Raw genomic sequence first — 18,693 nt, forward strand, 5'->3', positions numbered from 1 at the left:
TACCAAATGATGTCCTTCATCAGTGAACAAGAGCCTCAAAGGGAATCAATCATCTTGATGTCTGAGCGTGAGGGACATGAGGAGGTTGCAGAAGTCTTGGTAAGTAGTGACATAGTTTAAACCAAAATCCTTAATGTTTTTGTTGTTAAATCCCAAATGTCCAATTTAGTCAGTAGTTCACAGACAGTCCTCCTGCCATGGTACAGCACCTGGTCCATTGAAATAGGTCATGTACTCCTCCCTCACTACTTTGGGACGTGCGGTGGATGTTGTTGTAATTGGTGGTGCAGACACAGGTGTCAAATGTTCAATGTCCTCCAGGGGTCCTACATCTTCTGGTCTAGCTGGGACAGGTCCTCGTTGAGTAGATTTTCTTCGCAGAAAGTTGTGCAGCACACAGAATGCCATCACGACCCAGTCTATCTTCTCCACATGTAGATTGATGGTGGTGTGGAAAATGCGGAAGCGGTTGCTCATTATTCCAAATGCATTTTCCACAATGCGCCGTGCCCGGGATAGACGGTAGTTGTAGATCCTTTTCTCTCTGGTCAAGCCCCTGTGTGCAAATGGCTTCATCACATGTTCATGTAATGCAAAAGCCTCGTCTGCAACGAAAACGTAATTTAGGCCGTGCTTTGTCTGGTCCAGTGAGTGCAAGTTGAGGGTTTTGTTGGCGAGTCTCTGGTAGAAAGCCGTCTTTTTGAAGGACCCACCATCCGAAGCACGGACATTCTTGCCGACATCCACGAACAGAAATTCGTAGTTGCCATTCACCACTGCCATGAGATCCGGTGTTGTCAGGTGGGTTGATGCGGATGTGTTTCCCATCGATGGCTCCTCCACAGTTAGGGAAATTCCAACGTTGTTCAAAATCTTCCGCGATGCTGGTCCACTCCTCCACGGTGTTAAGAAACTGTAAAAATAGTAAAAAAGGGGTTAAAACATGACTATAATTTTTTTTATATCTTTTTTCCCTATATAGACTCCAACCCAAGACCCTGATTTAGCATCCACACCGGACCTCAGTCTGCTCGGTGGTGACAGTGATCCGGAGAATAGCACACAAGTGGAAACTCCACTTCCACCTGGACCCTCATCTTCTCAACAACCCCAAAAAAAGAAAAAAAAACAAGGGAGAAAGGAGAATCTTACTGAACGTGAGGACCATTTTTTACAAAACGCAGAACGGCTGCTGCAGAAACCCCCAGATGCAATAGATGATTTCACAGCTCATGTGAACAGCACAATGAGAAATCTGGATACAGATATCCAAATAAATTTTTTAAGGTTAACCCACGACCTGTTGAGTCGCTGTATGAGCAAAAATCTAACAAATTCTACATACATTGCAGATCCAATGCTATTTTCCACTGCCCCAAATAGGTATGTCCATCCCCCCCCTGCCCAGTTAGATATTACTCCCCCACCAAGCACCCCAAGCACCAGCACCACCTTGTATAATGCTCTGCTGGATGCAGCAGATGAGTCACCCCAATATACAGAGATGTACATTTTTTCTTGCTTTTAATATTACCAAATGTTATGATTTCTAATAGGTACTTGCTGCATGGGATAGGGTGGTGATGACGCCATTTGGACAAGGTCACTACGCACATGGCACAAGTAAACATTGCTGGAAGCCGGGGCCACAATGTATACTTGTGCCATATGTGTATTGGCCTGTTCAAACTGGCGTCTGACCCACCCTATCACATACAGCCGGCTACCTATTGGGATTCATAAAATTTGGTGATAATGTTCTTTTGTAAAATTGTTATAAAAAAAGTATATTGCACACAGTTTAGTGCACACATTCAGTTGCCTGCAGGTCAGTACACATTGTACTAAATGAAGGCTATTTTTTGCTTTATGTTGAGTAAAAAATAAAAAAAAATGTTTTTCTTTACACAAGAAAACAATGTGTGGTGTTTTTTTTTAACTTACCTTGCAATAGTGGTACTGTAGCACTTTTACAATGGCTTTGCAGGTCTCCGGAATGATGACGCCCAAGGACTGAGGTGAGATGAGTGTCCCAAACTTTAGGTCTTCCAGTGACCTTCCTGTAGCCAGGTACCTTAGGGTAGCCACCAATCTGTCTTCAGCAGGGATTGCCCTCCGCCACCTTGTGTCCTGTCTCTGTATGTGGGGGGTCACCAGATGCAGCAATTCTTGGAAGGTGGTGTGATTCATGCGCAGGTAGTTCCGATAGTCGTCCGGGTTGTTCGCCTTGATCTCCATCAGCAGGAACATGTGAGAGCGGGTATCCCTTTGTAGCAGCCACTCCTTGGTCCAGCATGCTCTCGTCCTTCTTCGCTGGGCCCTCTTCCTAATCTCCCGGACCCCAGCTTCATCGACCAACACTCTATACTGATAGGGACGCATCAGTACAGAATTCAGGAACATTATAGAATGCAGGTAGGTAGCACACACTTGCAAGTAGAATAAACTTTGTAAAAAGCAAGCCAAATACAAAGAGCACAGTAGCAATGTACAGGATTCAGCAGGAATACACCTAGCCTCATCTAGTAGCAGAGCAGAATGTACACAGAGTTTAAAGGGTGCCTGCTGTTTATACTCCATAGATAGCCCCTCCCATTGTTATGGCTATTTAAATTTCCCACCAATAGTCAAGAGCCTGTTTTATTTTTTTTCTAAACTCACGTTTTGTTATGGCCAATCTCACGATGCGTACGATCCAATAGATCGTGAGATCGTAAGACAGATTGGGTGTCTTTTTTCCAAAATCGTGATCACGATGGCAAGGGAGCTCCCGTGAAAGTTCATGAGGAAATTGGCCATAAAATCGTATCGTGAGGACATCGGTATGTGTGTGGGCACCTTCAGTCTTCCCAAGTGGATTTTAGATTTTAGTGGGTTTTTTTTAAAGCTTTTATTTTTTTGGGGGAAATATATGGTTTATGTTGAGGGCATATTCATTTAGCAGGTATTAGCCAAGCTGTTCTCCCATGACACAAGATCAAAACTTTATCTCATCTTATTAGCAGCAAAACCAAGGTTCTCACCCATCCACTAGTCACTGGCTGCCCTTCAGTCAAGGCACAAGAAGCTTCCTCCCTCTCCTGACCCTACTCTGTAACCCTATGAAATATCCATAGTACTAATACTTTATGCAGCTAATAACTAATGTTCTAAATGGCTGCTAGCACTCTTCCCTATTGGATAATGACCGGTGATGGTACAGAGGGCCTGATTCAGAGGTGGACACTCTGAAAAAGTGCTCGCTCTGAATCAGGGAGGTTTTTTTTTTTGGAGTGGCCTCCTGGCCGCTCGCATAGCTGTGGGTGACCACCCACAGCTATAGCGAGCGGCCAGGTTGATGGTCACGATGGTCAAGACGAGGGCCTTGTGGTAGGGTCTTGTGGCCGCAAGCCCCAGAGAGCTTCTGGCTATAATAGAGCCGGAAGCTCTCCCACTGACATCACTGGTGATGTTAGTGGGGCCGCCCACAAACGGCAGGCATTCGTTTGGGAACACCTCCATTTGTGAAGCCACCCCCGGCCATGCCTACCAAACGGGGCGAGCTGTAAGTCACCATCGACAGCTCGCCCCCTTTGGTGTGAGACCCGGAGCGATGGAGCACCCATCACTAGCCGGGTCTCACGCATGCGCACGATGGAGCCGGCTCCATCGTGCGCATGCCCAGTGGGCAAACATCAACCCGGTTGAGAGCGCTCAGAACTTGCGTCCGGGTCTGAATCAGGCCCAGAATTCATTATGGGTATGACTTTATGATGATGCATATGTGACCCATCACAATTTGGCAATTTAAATTGATTTCAAGGATGCTTAACATGGCAATAAATAAAATAAGTATTTTTTGCAGAAGATATGGACCTTCGCATGCTCACCTAAATATATATATCTCTCTGCCATATTGTGCATCATGCTATGCCACCATCATTGTCATTTTTTCTCTATCATAGTGCTAATGCTAAGCACTGCACAATAAATGCATTTACCATATCACACATGCAAAAAGTATACAATATACAGTTGTGATAATGTGCTGTCTTGCAGAGCGGTGGGACAATCCTGGGAAATCAGTACTGTCCACCTGAAAACAGGACAGGAAGTTATGTGTAAATCCAGGCATTGTTAAATGTTTGTTGGCATAGATGACTATGTACAGTAACATTGCCCTGGTTTTGCATGTTCTCCTCTCAACCAAGCATGATTTTGGACAAAGAGGACATTAGACATTGGGCCTCCACCTTTAAAGGAGCCCAATAGAGAACCACTAACCTTGCACTATACCCACTAGTCTCATACTTTTCAACACTGCAGTTCTAGTAATTGGGGCAGAGGGCATGGCCACAGCATGATGCTGGAGGTTTGCCTAAGCTGCCCCTTAGTCACCTCATGTTCCCTCCAAACACTCGTTCATTTAATGAATCGGTAGCAGGTGAAAGCAATACCTGTTCACCTATGGTCTGCTCAGCTTAAATGGAAGATACCTCACAACTTTCCTACTGTGAGACAATCATACTGTATCTGCGCACAGGCCAGGGCAATGGAGCTATCTAATGACCAATGATATCAGAAAGTTGGAATGTATGTAATCATCATTTACGGCCCTCAACAGGCACAGAGCTTACCGTAAGGAAAAAAGGGGGCATTTCTGAGTGGGTTGGGGAAAAGTTTTGGCAGATCAGAGGCAGGACTTATTTGTCCCGATTTCATATGTCTAATTGTTGAAATGTAGGTGATATTGATTCAATAATATTTATTATTCAATAATATTTAGTCACTTAAGATATTACAGCACTGGCTCAATCAGTTTGCACATGCACTTTGGACACAAACCTCAATTTGAAAGATTACATTGCGTAATGTGTGTGTATATATAGTAATTAATAAAATGTGATAAAATTATTATCATCTCACACTAAACATTTTTCATGAAGTTGAAAATCTGGAGTTGACAAATTCCCTGTTGCCAAGAAAGGTTATTGCTGTCATAGCAGAGAGTCATGGAGACTAATAAACTCCTGGTATTCATTCATCTAGAATCCCACAAGGAGGTTTGAGGTGGATTAAGGAGGGGTCATGGGGGAAAGTGCCCCGGGCCCTCTTCTCTCTGGGAGCCTCCACATTTGCAAGTTGACTTGGGATTTGTGCAATTCTTCCTACCTGTCCCCTACCGCTGGCCGCTGTATAGTAGCACAGACACACACATCAGACAGGGGGAAAGATGAGACTGCAGCTGCAGAGCAGCAGCCTCCCTTGACCCTCCGCATCTCAGCACTCACCAGCTGCTGGGCTGGGGAGGAAGGCTGCTGATGTTAAGCAACAGCAGTGTCTTCTCTCTTCCTGTAAGAAATGTTACAGGGAGGGGGGAGGGGTCATTGCACTGGATCCTCCCCTAGATGGGCAACAGTATAAAGTAATACTTAATGGGGGTTGGCTGGATGATGACTGGGGGCATGACAGGAGTGCCTCTCCCTGTCTTAAGGTACCCGGGGACCCCAAAGGCTTAATGGTTTAATACAGCCCTGGGTCATGACCCCCTGGTCTGCCCTTCAGTGTGATAAGCTGGTAGATAAGAGAATGTCATCAGTTCTTGTGTTCTGCTCCCTACTTAAGGAACTCCATACCCTGTCTGACCAAACTCATTCAGTCCCTACTGAGAATGAAAGAAGATTTCAATAAGAGTTAGAAGAGGAATAGAAGGGAGGGGGGAGGGGGCAAATCTATCAAAAAGAAGGGCCTACATAGAACAGTTAAAAATGAGAACAGATGGATCTTTAAACTATCCTCAATTACTCTTTCAGCACAACAGAATAAGATATTAGAAAAGGCATTAAAGTTGTGTTATATCAACATGTAAATAGGTTTGATTTAATTACTGATCTTAATAAATATATATGTATTTTAACACTACAACACCGTTGTTAGAAAAATCCAAATTGACAATTTGCCTAAACCTACTGTATATGTAGCTTACAATGCTACCCAGAGTCAAGAGGCAGCTGCATAGACATTTTATATGATCCCAAATCACAATGTAACGTCTGCTGTGGTGATAACTTAGTCCAAACACGGAATATGGAAATAGAATCATAATGTGGGAAAACAATACTTAGTCTTTATGCAAACAGTCCAGATTGATGCTTTAGCCTTTCAATTTTCCTTGTTTGATGAAATAACATGAATGCCTCATATGTAAGGAAAAAAAGAACAATATTATGCAATAAATGCAATACAAGCTCCCACGTGTAATTTAAAAATGGTAATGAATATAAGTGTTCAAATTCCACTACAGATAGCCTAAGGGGAAATGGAATTAGAGATGTATGTATGCTGCTGATCACCAAAAGGCTTCATTATAGAGAGCTAAGTAGTTTGATTTCTTTTCCTTACCAATTTTCTATTTAAGATGATTTTAGGAAAATTTAAATTAATAGCAAACACAGATCAAATTTGACCAGTGAGGAAAATAAAGTTCTTAACCATCTTTAGAAAGATAATTCAATGGCTATTGAAACAGCCGACAAAGGAGGGAATAATTGTTCAAGACCATAAGAATTATTTAGAAGAAGCAGATAAAATAATGGGAGGTGAAATAGCACCCAGAATGTTATCAGATGATCCGACTCCAGTATTTTTACAAGAACCTTTTGAATTACTTAATAAAGATTTAATTAAAGGTATACTCAATTTACGAGAGTTTGATTGTGTAGCAAATATCCCAGGATGTCTTGTTTGATCATATCCCTAAAATACATAAATACAAAAAACAACTGAGAAAGACTGATAATAGCAGGAAAAGATTATTTGATGGCAAATTTACCCCAGTATATTTATGTAACCCTGCATCCTTCTGCAAAAACACAACATTCCTATGCAAAAGATTCTACATACATTTTAAGAATATTTTAGTGGCATGAGACTGTGAGATGGTTCATGGTTGTCCATCTATACTACAAGTGGCAGGATTTGATCGATGATTGGTTGTAAAGTTGGCAAGAGAGCTTAGAGTTATTGAAAAGTGGCTGCATTTTATATATGCATTTAACATATATACTGTTAACACATGAGTTTGAATTTAAATACTTTTTTGTATTTTATGTCCTTTTTATCCAGTCCTAATGCTTTGAAAATAGATGATGTTAACGACAATTGCACATATGACACCTATCCATTTGTAGATGAGCATGCGTACTTGCCAACTCTTCAGTACAATTTTAATCTGACCTTTATAGAGGCTCTTTGCAGAAATCTCAAGGAAAGGAATAGAGTGCTGACCTAGCTGTGCTTTAACCCAATCATGATTTGTTAAATGAATCATTGGTAGAATGGCGATGTTTGTTCTTTTAAACGCACATCCTAAATAAATATTGCTATATAAAGCTTATAAATAAGCGTAGACTGTGAGAATTTTACTTTATGCATAGAGTAAATGAAATCATTCTGTACAGTTGTGTAATATTGAAAAACAGGGATATTTTCAAGTAGTAATCTTTAAAATCTGGGACTGAACTGAAATTAAAGGAATTGGGAAACTGGTGGCCACTCTGAAGATAAAGGTAGAAAGATAGAAGTTGGCAAGCAGGAGACATGTTGGCCATGGCAATGTATTTAAAATGGCTTTGTTCAAACTTTCTTACATCTGTGTTGAATGAGTTTGTTCTTCATTTTGGTGGTAGATTAAAAGTATCATCAGCCCTGAACAGTCATGGGAAGTAATACCCCCCACTACTTTCCATATATTCCCTTATGACTGATCACTTAAAATAAACACATTTTTTTAATGCCCATGTCAGACAACATAAAATGTACATTTGTATTACAATATTTAGGATCCCCCCTGTGAAATGTACTAATATACACAGTACACATCACATATATTTTTAAATAACCTGTAAAAACTTTCATTAAAGTCTAGTGGAATAAACCTGAAGATCATATTGTACTACTGAGTCTGAAAATTGGGGCTCCTTGCAGTGTACACCTCTATAATCTGCCACTGTAGTATACCATTATTTCCATTTTGTATTAATGATTGATGTATAACACAGATAGTTGCATAGAAGGGATAGGTATGAAATACCACCGGATGCCAGTTCAAATCCCGATGGCAGAAGACCAGCAACAGAAGATCCAGAGTATTTTTACTATTACTAACCATACCCCCCTAACCTTCCCTTAGGGGTGCCTAACCCTAACCTCCCAGTAAGTGCCTAAACCTAACCCCCTCTTCCCCGCAGCCTAAACCTAACCCACCCAGGGGGGTGCCTAACCCTAACCTCCGCCGAGGTGCCTAACCCTAACCCCCCCTTACCCTAGCCTAACCCCATCCCTCCTGGGGGGGTGCCTAACCCTAAGTCCCCCCCCGGGAGCACCTAACCTAACCCTCCTCCCCCCCGCCCGGTTTACCTTTGTTCGGTATGCCAAGCGTCGGTCTCCCGGCGTAGGGATAATGATAGGCATCGGGATTTCAACGCCTATCATTAGACACCTGCCGGGATAAGACAGTCGGGAAGCCGGTGGTCGGCATTTCGACCGTCGGCTTCCTGACTGCATCCCGCATAGAATTATCTATGGTCTAGATAACATAGAAGAAAAAATATTCCTCTAAAGATAGAATCCATGTATACTATTTATGAGATCTAATAAGATTGAAATGGTTATATTAGAGTTTAAACAATGAATGTGTGCAGTGCTTGGTTCTATGGAAAAAGCTGCCACTACTCAAAATAAAGCTGTCACTACTCAGAAAAAGGGGCTGCTACTCACCTAAAGTTACAGTTTGATACAAGAGTTATAGTAACTTACATCCTCTGAACAAATCTTTTGTTCAGAGGATGGCAGTTGTTAATTTTTTTAATGAATGAATTTATTTATTTACCTGTTTTAACTATATTTAATTATTCGATTGTTTTATTCCTGTTTCCATAAATACTGTAGTTCTAATTAAACATTATAGCAATAAAGCTACCATCAGAATAAAATCACTGTACTGTATGTTTAGCTCTTCTAAATTTTCTTCACAATAAGTAATCAGTTTGTATGAAACAGTTAAAGTATGAGGTGAAAAGGTAATCTTTTCCATGCTTTTAGCCGCAATTCCTGTACTCAGACTAGTAAATACAGTACTTTACTTGTACTGTCTACTTTTGATATCTTAATTTTCACTTACTGTACAGTAGAATACATGAAATGTCAAAGTGTCAAAATGCATCTCATTAAATCATAATTATATTAAAACTTAAATTAACCAAAGGTCAGTGAAGGTCATTTATTAACATAGCTCTAAGGTGCAAATCTGCAGTTAAACCATATTAAATAACCAGTAATAAGCTTTCATCTGTCAAGTGCACATATATGTTGGTTGTTGTTGTTTTAGTGCAAACATTTGTCTATGAGTAATGTCAGCAAATAGCCTTTGCTTAGAGGATGATGTAGGAGACCTACAGCAGTGTACCTTACTTAAAATCTCTCTGCGCATGCTTAGATAAGCGTATACACATATATACGCCTATCCGGATTTGCATTATTATGGCTCTACCGTCAGTCTGGAGAGACGGTGCGGGGGATGGAAGGGGCATTCTAATGTAGGCTGCTTAATTGTGAACAGAAGCATACTGACACACATATGTGTGAAGAGCAGATGCGAATACACAATGATGAGGATGGTTTACTGCAGTAGGGAATCACTCTGATTGGTTAATTGGGAATGCACCAGTGACCAAGCTAAATGCTTTTGTGCATATATTTTGTTTTTGTGCATATATTTTAGCACTTGTTTTCCATACGTGAGATGGAGAGTTAAGTTCTAATTGAATCAAATGCGCATAAGTAAAATAAATGGTTAAAAACATAGGTGTAAGTGTACATGAAACATTTGCCAGACGTAAACTGGGATCATAAGCTACTGAAACTGGAAAGTATTTGGAAGAATTCTTTAAACATTCTAAAGGATCTTGGTCATTTCTAATTAGGGGCCTGATTCAGAGATGGACAAAATGCTGTTCAGCGATTTATTTGCTAATACGCATGTGCGAAAGTCTAGAAAAAAAGTCTGGCAATTGCTTATGACATCGCTATGATTAGAGATGGCATCTGTGGTCCACAGGCCTTTCAGGGTGGAGACTGGGAGGTGAGCTGAAAAGTCTGTCTCATGGGCATGTTATGGGAGTGTCAAGGGCGTGTCTGCATTCCCAGTCGTACATCCACGGCGTCAGAGGCCATATTTGGAAGTAGTTGAGATGGGATGTAGTTATGAGAGCGGCGGCTGCGATGCCGGCGGTCTCAATACTGAGATGGGAATCCCGACAAGGGACTTGATAGACGTGGAAATACCGACACCTATCTTAATCCCGACGCCAGAACGCCGAAGGAGGTAAGTCCAGGGCGCCCTTAGCATTAGCTGCGAGGGGGGGTTAGGTTTAGGGAGCATAGCGGGGTTAGGTTTTGGGGGGGAGGGTAGGGATAGGCACCACTAGGGGGTAGGGTTAGGGTTAGGCACCACTTTTGGGTGTTGGTTAGGGTTAGGCACTAACGGGGAGGGTTAGGGTGTGGGTGGGGATGGTTAGGCTACAAAAAGGGAGGGTTAGGGGAGAAGAGGGGAGGGTAAGTATACTTACCTGACCCCTGTCGGCATACCAATCATTGGGATGCCGGTGTCGGTATTCTGACAGGTGGCTTCCTGACAGCCGGAATTACATACCGATTCCGTTGAGATGAGTAGCCCCTGGGCTACCGCAAGTGCTGATCTGATGGTGCGCCGATGGTTAAGTGTTTACAATCAATGTAACAGTTGTAGAGTTCACAGGGCCTGAAAAAGGGCATCTCAGCCCTTATACTCTCCGTTGCATGCTGGTGCACAAGGGGATGGCAAATGAGATTAGCACTTGCATATATCCACAACCGCGGTTGTACTAGCAAATGCATTATCGTACGGGATGCTGACTACTTCCCACTAGCGCTCTAATAGCCTTTTTAAATGTAGGATTTATGATCACATTATTTTTATATAACTACTCTGAAATCTCTGCATTTTTGCATTTATTTATACGGCATATTGATTACTTAGCTAAGATTAAATGAAACATCTTCCATGATAAGTACATTATATCATGCAAATACTGTATGTCTTAGATCTCAGCTAGGAACAATAATAACAGAGGGACTGATTCAGAGCCGGACACTATTTGCAAACGGTCGTTCAGAAAAAGGGGCCGGCTATTTAAATTGAGCGCTCGCTCTTTGCGGTCTGTTGACGCCTCTATGTCTGAGCGAGCGAAAGAAACATGCGCTCGCTATTTTGTAAAGACGCCCCTTGGCCGTTTGCATCATATGTTATCTCAGCTATTTATTAGATTAATCGAGTACATCGAAAGGCGTCTGAACTGCTCGCAGTGCTTGTGGTAGGTTTTACTTCCCGCAATCACTGCAAGCAGTTCAGGCTAAAAGACAACCAAGTGACGTGGTCAATGACGCTGCTTTGTTAATTATGCAGTCCCATTAAACGCCCGTTTTGACCGTTTGGCACGCCTGCGTTCGGATCTCCACTCCCCGTTTTCAAGCACCTTCCCCTGTTACCACCCACAAACGCCTCATCCTGTCACTCAAATTAGCAGGCCCTCGCTGTTTTGCGAGCGCACGATTTCCGACCGCAATGACTGGTTGGTGCATGTGCATTACGACCCATACGCATGCGCAGATGTGCGAACATCGCTCGGAGCGAGCGAGCGGCCGCTTACGAGCGGCTCTGAATCAGGCCCAGAATCTCTCAGGTGGGAACAAAACCCTAAAAATAAATATATTTTATTTTCCAAATAACAATAAAAATATTTATATGCATATAAAGCTCCCCAAAGTTGCTAATATATTTGTATACCATTTATCAATACTTACAATGGAGACGTTTAATAAATGGCAGCTCCCATATACTCTTCACCTCTCCCTGTACTGTTGGAACCTGAAGTGTCAATTGTAAAGTGCAACAGAATTTTCTGGCACTATATATAAATAAGAACTAACAATTGAGAATAAAGGGCACAATACTTAAGAAATAAACAGTGCAACAGGCGGTAGATTTAATGGTAACTTGCCAATTACCTTCAGGGAAAAAGTAGAGGAAGAGCACTAGCTAGTTGTTCTGGGAATCTAAAGAAAAAAGAAATTACTCAAAGTGTAACAAAAACAAAGTATACACATTTATTACATTAATAGTCACAATAAAATAGACAATAACATAAAAAAAAACTAGATGCAACTATATCAAGCTAGTAACCAAATGTAGATATATAGTATATACTTACATTTTTCAGAAACAGTAATAGCTTGTATATAAATTTAATTACTGGTTGCCATGTTTTCTCTGATGTATAAAGTTATATCAGCTCACATGGAAAGCACATGATGCTGAGATACTGTAAACACACATAAATGCCATTTTTATACTGTATGCGGAAAGGTTTGAGAAAAAGTACATTTTACAATAGTGACTTGAATTTCAGTAATATTTATACCACACATGCCTTCCAATTGTCCTGATCTTGGCAGGGCATCCAGATTTGTGTCTCATAAAGGGAAGGAGTGACACCACCAAAGTTTCTAGGACTATTGGTGAGGTGTTTATATGGGCTTTGGGGCGGGGCTTATTTTGCCACGATTTTGCGTATGTAAATGTTGGGAGGTAAGCACATGGATAAATACTGGTTGGTAACATCATCACTCTATACCCACCATGGGGGAAACACTGAGAAAAATAATAATGAGGAAATGTGCTACGAGAAAATGGCCACCATTCTCCAGCACACTGATGGCTAAATGAGTGGCTGTGTGCCAAGGATGTGTTATGAATTACAGGGTACATGTAACGAATTGCATGATCCTGGTGGAAGAAAGAAAGTTAGAAGGGGTCATTTAAGAGAGAAAAAGACAAAGATCAAAAAGTCAGCACTTGTAGTGATCTGCTGTGGTAAATATGAGAAATACCAGGAGTCAGAAATTCAATACTAATTATTTATTACCAATACAAAATGGTCTTACTATAATTAACTTACTAAAATGTAGCTAAAAAAAACAATGTGGCCATATTAACCAGTTAGTTACTAATATATGATACAAAAATAGCAAATGTAGCAAAATGTCAATATAAAGTGCTGTGCTGGTGATAAAACCTCAGCAGCTAAGGAGTATGAATTGGTGGGGTAAAGGACAGCGGCAGTATAGATAACTTATCCTGTTTAAAATATATGCCAATAACCTCTGCGATCAAATGTCCACTGTGAAATTTGTTTGGTCTGTTGTTATTCCATTAAATTATCCAACATCCAGACACAAATAATTCAATCAGGTGGTTCACCACTTAGGAGATGCTAGTATTCTGAAAGCAGTGAGTGCAGTGTGGGTCCAGTAATAATTTTAGCTGGACACTGAGGGCAGCATAAGTATGAGCAGCCGGCTTGATAATTATCAGTCCCCTCCTGGATAGATATTATTAACTGTTCCAATGGACACCACTGAGCAAACAGCCTGTAAGTCTGGTGGTAAGGTTGATAGTCAAGAAGCTGCCAGATGATTAGAGCTCAGTGGCGCACTGGAGAAGGTAATGATCGCTGTCTTCCACAATGCTGTACAAAAGATTAAAGTTCTTAACTCTGTATGTGTTAGGAGAAGGTATAACAACACTCCTGCTGGAAAACCACTCTCCACCTGGACTAGTTTTGTCACGTGTCACATGACTTTTTCAAAGGCATCATCTACAATTCTAGAAAATATATTATACAGTGCATCATATTTTTAAAGTGCAGTTATGCTGATGATAAAACTTCTCACATCAGTGGGTACATAGACTTAAGAGCAGAATTATTGGCCACCTGTGCAGGCTCTTTCTGTGACCAATGCAGGTTTTTTTTTAAGATGAAAATTACTCTAGTTTGCAAAACTTATTATACCTGGTTCAAGCCTCCTATCACATTTGCACCTTACACCCATAGTCTAGCTGTTTTTAACTTGGAAAAAAACCCCAAAAACATTAGCACCTCTAGGCACGTTGCAGTACGCACCCTCTCCCGCCCCGTGCTCATAGGTGGTGCTTTCACAGTCTTCTTGAAAAGTTGTGACCCATAGGATTATAACCTATATACTACAATGACTAACTCTATCTATTGGGGCAGAGCTCCAAAAATATAATTCCTTATAGAAAAGCTGTGGGAACCCCCGAAAAACAGCCCTTTTGGGAGGATTTACTGCAAAACAGTTTAATAAACAATCCTCTATATGTTGGTTTTAACCTCTTTTAAGCTTGTTTCATGCTTGGAAATGGCTGGGAGACATTTTCTGTTCTTCTATTTCTTTTATCTTGAATATACCAAAATGCAGCACTTAGGAGCAGGTCTCCCTGTACCTTTCATTTCTGCACTTCTTGTCACATGTCACATCCCATACAACAGTGCTGTGGAATTAGATGGCATTTAAAAAATAGATGATCATTCTCTAGTCCAATGTTCCATCATTTTATTGTGTTTTGTTTACAAAATAGCCAACAGAAATGTATTGCTACCATTTATTTTCTTTGTGTCACACTGTGACAGACTGCTCTGCATTCTCCTGATGGTTTTCTATGTGTCTATTTTTAAGAGACACTTTGTTATTTTTGATACAAGAAAATGTAGGGGGAACAAAAGATTAAAATTCCTGTATTTTCTGGAAAGGTGTTCAATGCACCATGACAATGAATTATAACTTGTTTCACTATCTTGTGTACCCATCATTTATAAATTAATAACTGGGTAGCCATGCAACCTGAATTCATCAGTCCATAAAATATGTTGCCTTTTAAGCCTTAAATAAGGTAAAGTCATAGGAATCCTGATCATTCAGGTGCCTTGGGAATACGAAGCATGGAATATAAACACTGCGAATTTTGGGGGTCTATTTATCAAACTAATTATACTCTTAAACCATGTGGGAACTGCTGTTTAAGCAGAATTAAGTTTCACACAGATATTAAAGCTATTAATTCTGCTTTGCAAGCAACATGGCTTGCAGCAGCTATCCCCATACTTTCTATTGGGACTGCTATTTAACAAGCTCCAAACCGACTAGCTTTTAGGAACTTGCCTGTTGTTATTAACACCTTTTAAGGTGGGATTAAATTTAGATTTTTGGGTATGTACCCGTGCGCAACCAAAAACTTCTGGCACCTGCGACAGGAGCTGCTCAGGGATGAGGTCACCAACCTCTCCTTATAGTATCTAACAAATATAATCTTGCACCTATTAGTGCTACCTGAGCGCTAACCTTATGTATTTTATTTTGTATGTGACTTGTTGTGACTAGTGTATATTAGCTTTACGAGCATTAGTTATGTTGAGTACTATCGCACAAAATCATACAATGTGATACAATGTAATAAAATAGCGCAGTCATCAGTGTTATAAAATAACCAACGGTTTTTATTTTAATATTGAAGGGAAATTAGTTAGTACATCAATTATATTGGTATCAAATAGATGATATTATATAAATGATATTTATTAGCCGGCTGTGGTCAGTTAAAACATGTATCTACATCGAAAGACAAGCGTAGGGTGGGGGCGAGTGGTTGGAGATGTGTTGACACAGGACTTAAGGACAAATTGTGTATAGTGCTGTGATAAGGTCAGGGGAGGATAATGGGGGATGGAAATTGAAAGTTCCGTATTCTCTGGGGCGTCTCTCTACTCTACTTGGGTATTGTTTGTTAAATCCTGTGCAGTATGTTTGTTTTCCCACCGGGGTCCACTTGCACTGGAGTCAGTCCTGTGTCAACACATCTCCAATCACTCGCCCCCAGCCCACATTTGTCTTTCAATGTAGATGCATGTTTTAACTAACCACAGCTGGGTAATAAATATCATTTATATAATATCATCTACTTGATACCAATATAATTTATGTACTAACTAATTTCTCTTCCATATAAAAATAGAAACTGTTGGTTATTTTATAACACTAGTGACTCCAGTGCTATTTTATTACATTGTATCACTTTGTATGATTTTGTGCGATAGTACTCAACATAACAAACGCTCGTCAAGCTAATACACACTAGTCACAACAAGTCACTTAGAAAATAAAATACATAAGGATAGTGCTCAGGTAGCATCAATAGGTGCAAGATTATATTGATGGATACTTTAAGGTGGGATTAGCCTACTGTTCCCTATAGGAAAAGACTAGTTGGAGAGGACAGAATTGCTGTGCATGTGCAGATTGGCGGCCAGGTCCAAACCCGTAAGTAAACTGATAGCATAAACATCAATTTACTAATAGTGTTTCCCAAACTCAGGGCCTGATTCAGAGCCGCTCGTAAGTGGCCGCTCGTTCGCTCCGAGCGATGTTCGCACATCTGCGCATGCGTATGGGTCGTAATGCGCATGCGCCAACTAGTCAGTGCGGTCGGAAATCGTGTGTTCGCCAAATAGCGAGTGCCTGCTAATTTGAGTGACAGGATGAGGCGTTTGTGGGTGGTAACAGGGGAAGGTGCTTGAAAACGGGGAGTGGAGATCCGAACGCAGGCGTGCCAAACGGTCCAAACGGGCGTTTTAAGGGTGTGCATAATTAACAAAGCAGCGTCATCGGCCACGTCACTTGGTTGTCTCTTAGCCTGAACTGTTTGCATGATTGCGGTAGGAAAATCCAACCACAAGCACTGCGAGCAGTTCAGATGCCTTTCGATTTACTCGATTAATCTAATAAATAGTGGAGATGACGTATGATGCGGACGGCCAGGGGGCGCCTTTACAAAATAGCGTACGCATATTTCGTTCGCTCACTCAGACATAGAGGCGTCAACAGCCCGCAAAGAGTGAGCGCTCTATTAAAATATCCGGCCCCTTTTTCTGAACGAGCGAGCGCAAATAGCGTCCGGCTCTGAATCAGGCCCTCAGTCCTCAATGCACCATAACAGTCCAGGTTTTAAGGATATCTATGCTTGTGCACAGATGGAATAATCAAACTGGCTGACGTACTGATTAAGGCCCTCATTCAGACCCACTCGCGAGCGGCTGTCCGCTCGCAAGTGGGTCGATGGTCTGCACTGCGCATGCGCACGACGGAGGGAGCTCCGTCGTGCGCATGCGCGAGACTCGCCGAGCGAAGGACTTTCCTTCGCTCGGAGTGTCTCATCAAAGGGGGCGTGCAGTCGATGTTGACTGACAGCACGCCCCCTTTGGTGGGCGTGTTGGGGGTATGCCTGCCAGATGGAGGCGTTCCCAAGGGAACGCCTACCGTCTGATGCCGGCCCCACTGACATCACTAGTGATGTCAGTGGGAGTGATTTTGGCTCTGATAGAGCCAAAATCACTCCTGGCCTTGTGGTTGAAAACCTCAACCGCAGGCTGTTGCTCGCAGTGGCGATGGTCGCGATGGTCAAGACCATCGCGACCATCATCCTACATGCTCGTATATGCTGTGGATGGTGACCCACAGCTATACGAGCGTCCAGGAGGACGCTCCATATTAATGGAGGTGGGCCCTGATTCAGAGCGAGTGCTCTGGTCAGAGCGGCCGGCTCTGAATCAGGGCCTAAGTCACATGTGCTTAAGCATGGTCATCTTTCAAACCTGGACTGTCAGTTTAGAAACCAGTGTACTAATAACTGATCTTAATGGATCAGTGTCCTGGCGACTGGGCAGTGGTAAATAACCCCCCCAAATATAAGGAGTTTTCATTTTGGGTGGCATATCTGGTTTACTTTTTTTTAATACATAGGTCAGTTGGGCTGGATTAAAGGGCAGTCTCCCAGGAGACAAATGTTTTATAAATATTTTCTTGCTGAGGAAATAGGATTTCTATGACATGCTTACTAAATGTTAGTAAGACAACTTTGTATTGATTACTTGACCATCACTGGCTTCTCATGAGTTGAAATCAACTTCATTGCGGATGCAATTGCAGCATCATTGATCCCTATGAATAGGCGTACCATACTATCCCTTTAAACTGGAACACATATGAATTACACAGGTTCTGTGGCTGATTAAAACCAGGTGAAATCCAGGCTTGAAGTCAGCCAGCCACAGAACCTGTGTAATTCAGAGTGTCCCGGTTTAAAGGGACAGTATGGTAAGCCTACCTATGAAGAACATGCTCACAGGGCAGGCAGCATTAAGATTAAACAATCAATCAGAGACTTTGTGGGGGATAGATCACATTGCATTTTTTCCAGCTGATTGTTGCACTCCAACGGGTAGATTTATGATCCAGCTTTTAAAGGCTTAAAATGCCTTCGGCCTTATGCAGCAATTACAAACACATAAATCGCATGTAATTTAAGGCAAACAGCATGCGATTTAGGAAAAAACACCGCCATTCTACGTGGGGGACACAGATGTACTGTATGTTTGGGTTCCCAAACCTACTTAGCATTGGCCAGCACACCCCTAAGTACAGGGTCCAAGGTATCTCAACTGTCAAAATCACCTCTTTTTGTGGGTGTGATATTTTGGCAAGTTAATGCATCTTCGTATTTATTGTCTTTTAGGAAAAAAATCAGGATGACGTTCACAAATGGTGGTCTTGCAGGACTTTCTCAGTAGATTTGCTTTGATAGATCCAGCAATATTAATTGTGGCAAAAATAGCATAAAAAAGTGTTGGTTTGTGCAAATTGCCACATAATATATCCACCCATAGGCGTATTTATAATGGTTGCAGGGTGTGCATTGCACACGGG

At 41.6% G+C, this 18,693-nt stretch overlaps 1 protein-coding gene across 1 annotated transcript in view; it reads left to right on the plus strand.

The window, feature by feature from the left end:
• The window catches only part of ST8SIA2 (ST8 alpha-N-acetyl-neuraminide alpha-2,8-sialyltransferase 2), a 315,422-nt gene that overhangs the window by 294,009 nt on the left and 2,720 nt on the right, over positions 1-18,693 (plus strand). The gene's annotated exons all lie outside the window — the stretch shown is intronic.

This window comes from Taudactylus pleione, unplaced genomic scaffold (assembly GCF_031769625.1).
Source record: "Taudactylus pleione unplaced genomic scaffold, aTauple2 ptg000556l, whole genome shotgun sequence".
Taxonomy (NCBI): Eukaryota; Metazoa; Chordata; class Amphibia; order Anura; family Myobatrachidae; genus Taudactylus; species Taudactylus pleione.